At 44.4% G+C, this 4411-nt stretch overlaps 1 pseudogene; it reads right to left on the bottom strand.

Moving 5' to 3' along the window:
* Nucleotides 1-2857: 2857 nt before the first annotated feature.
* LOC111165877 (small ribosomal subunit protein uS2 pseudogene) lies at nt 2858-3719 on the bottom strand (annotated as a pseudogene).
* Between the last annotated feature and the right edge of the window lie 692 nt (nt 3720-4411).

Below are 4411 nucleotides of genomic sequence, written 5' to 3'. Positions count from 1 at the left end.
CAGCAACTTGAAGGAGTAAAAAAATTTGAGGGAAGGAAAATTAAAACATTATTTTAAAAGACTAAGGATTGCTATGGAGCAGTCGGAGGAGTTTAGAAAAATAGTCCAGTGACTAGCATTTTGCCAGATCATTTGCCAAAATGTTGACATGAAAGTTCCCTGAAAACTTTGTCTTAGGTTTCCGAAAATTTCTCTGAGGAAATTGCTAAAAGAATAAACAATCAGTTCAATTGCATACAGTGAAGAATAAAGTCCACATCCAATGTGCATATTCTGTTTATAGCTGGGAAGAATTTAAATTACTTGCCTAGCACTCCTTTTTTCTTTTCAAGTATAAACTAACTCAAAAAATTAAGTAAAAATTGATGATCTAGCAATGTTTCTCTGGCTGCCATACAGTATGGGCAATGAGTTCTAGACTCCAATTTATAGGTTTGTCAGAAAGTTTGGTTATTTTCATCAATTTAGCTTTACATTTAACATTCCTTCACTTAATTGAAACCATGCGGACACACTTGGTTAGCATCCACATTCCTACAAAAGTAAAAAGGGTACTTTGTTTCAAATTCTGCACAGTTTACCAGTAAATTCTATTTTTCTTGCAGTAACAATTAAACACACAGTTGGCACTTAATAGCGAAAGCCTCCTAATCCCTATTGTCAATGGGTACAACTCAGCTTTAGCAAATATCCAGTCAGGTGGAGGAAAAAGCATTATCCATAACTTTGTCTTAATAATTGAATAAATGATTTTCCAGGGACTAATCCCAGGGTTTCAAAGCATGGTCCTTGGAAAATTATAGCAGTTTTGAAGTTTATTTAACCCCCATTCTCTACTTCTTGCCCTCCTGGGATCCTGCACCAAAGTGCTAGCTGAAGGATGAGATCTGAAGGGTAAGCTAGTAAGTGCTAGGCTTCTTTGCTGACTGTTCTTTCTTTCTCAATCCCATTGTGGAAAATGACTCTGGATTGGTTTATGAAGCGAGTTTAGAGAGTAACAGGTTTCTAGGATTTGTACTTTCTCTGCTTTGGCAAAGTAATTCCAAAAAGCCAAAGATACAACAGCAGGATAACATGTATCGCTAAAATAACAATATTTTGAGGTTGACTAACTAATGAAAAAATGATGTCCAACCGCCTTTCCCTGTTAGGAAATATGCAAAGAATAAGGAGAAAAAAAGAGAAGAAAGTATGATCAAACGGGTGAATTAAAATGACTCCTAATTGACAATGACAAGGTTGTAGCAGTTAGAATTACCCTCGGGTATTTACGGATGGGTCCACTGTTGCAGGCAGAGCTCTCCCTCTTTCAGCAAGTATTTGCTGAGCACCTACTATATACTACTCCCCTAGACGCTATTGCTACACATTGCCACTTCTGTAGCCACAAAGAGATGGACATGACCTGCCCTCTCACATCTTACATTAGAGTCACCTCCACCCTCTCCCTCCTCTTTCTCTTCTTACTCAGGCACCCATGTGACCAGGCACTGAGACCAGTGCATCTTTCTTGCCAGAGACAGGAGCAGGGAGGCCACACCTGATGTGAAGAAAGCCAATAAGACCTGAGTGGCTAAGCGAGTCAAGAGAGGTCCAGGGGGTCGAGAGAGGAAGGAGTCAGGGAGAGTGCCAAGTGCAAAAGTGAGGACAGAAGACAGGCCACCTGTCAAGGTAACAGTCTTCACTAGCGAACCCACTGGCTGGCCTCCTGCCTCTGACTTGCTGGACTTCTCCTCTTTGCACAAAACCAGAGCTCTTCCGGTGTGTGAATACAATCCTGTCACCCTTCCTTAAAATATGTGATTTCCTATTCGTTATCCCAAAGATAAAATAAAAATCCATGGCTTACAACGCCTTTATGACCAGAGCCTTTCCTATTGCTTCCACCCTTGTACTCAATACTGCAGCCGTTCTGAACCTCTCTCCCTTAACTTCTGTGCCTTTGCCCACAATGTTCCCTCTGAGAAGAAGAATCTCCTACTCCATTCTGCTCTCTCCATCTCCTTGCCTACAGGAACTAGAATTTCACATCTTGGTTTAAATGTTACTTCTTCTAGATGACCTTCCCTGACCCTCCAAATCAGAGTTTCTCAGACAGCAGACCTGCAGTGCTTGTATAAAATATTTCTGGGTCCACTCCATGTTAACTGAATCAAACTCTCTGGGCTGGGGTCCAAGAAACCACATTTTTAGCAAGCATTCCACTTATTCTGGTGTGTATTAATGTTTCAGGACCAATGATTTAGACTCTGGGATGATATAAATAATAATAAACAACCCATACAGCACAATTAATTCCCCACCAATCAAAATGGACATACTGGGCTTCCCTGGTGGCGCAGTGGTTGAGAGTCTGCCTGCCGATGCAGGGGACACGGGTTCGTGCCCCGGTCCGGGAAGATCCCACATGCCGCGGAGCGGCTGGGCCCATGAGCCATGGCCGCTGGGCCTGCGCGTCCGGAGCCTGTGCTCCGCAACGGGAAAGGCCACAACAGTGAGAGGCTGGCGTACCGCAAAAAAAAAAAATGGACGTACTGACCAATCAGGACAGATGCCATGACCAGTCAAAGTGGACTCTGGCTATCAGACTCTCATATGTACTAGTCTGTAGCAACAATAATCGGCTGGCCCGTGCTCTGTTTCATTGCACCCCACCTTTCCTCTGGGCTGGAATATATTAGCTGATATTTACTGAGTACTTCCTTTGTGCCAGGTATTGTTCTAAGCACTTTTCTTACATCATTTCAATTAACTTTCAAGATAATCCTATAAATTAGGTGCTATTATTATTTTCTTTCTTTAGAAACTGTTTATTTTCCATCAACCTGTTTCCATTTTGAGTTTGTGGAAGAGCAGCTTAAGACCACTCAGTGGTTGTTCCTACCCATTCAGTGGCCTGACCAGTGGTGGGATGAGCACTCCAGTCTCCAGTGGGGAACTGCAGAATAGGCCCAGAGGGCACCTGCACACCTTCGGACCCGTCCGCCGCCTCAGGCTGAGTAGCAGTGAACTCAGGAGCTGGAGCAGCCCATTCACCCTGAAACTCCTCCTTGGTCACAGCCTTCTCAGCTGCCGCCTGCTCTTCCTTTTCAATCTCTTCAGGATCTCTGTAGAAGTAGACATCAGGCATGACCTCCCATGGGTGTTCACGGGAGATGGTGCCACTCACGTGCAGAACTTCCCGGGCAAGCATCCACCACATCAGACCCACTGAGTGAGCTCCCTTGTTGTTGCACAGGACGGCAATGTCCACATAACACAGAGGAGAGTCTGTGTTACACAGAGCAATGGTAGGCAGGTTAACGTAAGAGGCCTCTGTGAGAGGCTAGTGGGCAGCCCTGGGATCAGTAACCACCAGAAGTCTTGGCTCCCGGAAGGCTGCCTGGATCTGGTTAGTGAAGGTTCCAGGAGTGAAGCAGCCAGCAATAGGAGTGGCTCCAGTGACAGCAGCAAACTTCAGCCCAGCTCGCTGGCCAGCATTCCTGGAGGATACGACACTGACATCAGCTGGGTTTTCAATGGCAACAGTGGCACGAGCTGCCAACAGAAGCTTCTCCCAGGTCCTCTTCAGATTTATGATGTAGATGCCATCACTTTTCCTTTTGTAGATGTACTGTTCCATTCGGGAGTCAAGGTTGGTGCCACCTAAGTAGGTTCCTGCTGCAAGGAATGAGGACATCCTGCTGCTTCATTTTCAGGACATCAAGGGCTCTGGACATTGTGAGAGCTTCCCTTTAAGTTACAGTGAGAATGCAGAACAAGCCATGTGGACCCCTGTCTGGGTAGTGTGGAAAGGCGGTGCTATTATTATTTTCATTTACAAATAGCAAAACTGACACACAGAGATGTTAAGTTACCTGGCCAACATTACACAGCCAGTAAGTGGCAGAGCTAGAGTTCAAATGCAGTCTGGCTCCAGAGCCCTAACCTACACTGCACCTGTCATTGGTATGTATGAGGCTTTATTTTATTGTCAGTCTGGTTATTTGACTTTCTCACTACCCTGTGTTCTCCATGGGGGTAAACCTGATACATAATAGGCTGTCAATAAAAAGTTGGAGAATAAATGAGATCACGCTAATTTAGTTTAGGATCAAGAAGAGGGGACAGTAGAAGCCTGACCAATTGCTTACATTATCTCCTAGGGTTTTGAGGCTTGCTTTTAAAGAACTTCAAGGACAAGAAGCTTGGGAGCTTACAGGAATTATGGTGTGGCAACCATCTGAGGCCACTGAAATCCATGCACCTAGAAAGCCCCAGCCATAGAATTGGTTTTCCTGCTCCAAACATTTTCAACCAAAGTGATGAATATAAAACTGACATGCATACCCTTGGCAAGTAAAATCATGTCAGAAAGATTAGAACCAACAGAGAGGTGACAGGCCTCAATATTCCATGGAGTTAATTTCTT

This window comes from Delphinapterus leucas, chromosome 12, assembly GCF_059928025.1.
Source record: "Delphinapterus leucas isolate spDelLeu-1000000601 "Yukka" chromosome 12, BTC_Dleu_Yukka2, whole genome shotgun sequence".
Classification (NCBI taxonomy): domain Eukaryota; kingdom Metazoa; phylum Chordata; class Mammalia; order Artiodactyla; family Monodontidae; genus Delphinapterus; species Delphinapterus leucas.
Note: the sequence above shows the minus strand (reverse complement) of the source record. Positions and strands in the feature narration are given on the sequence as shown.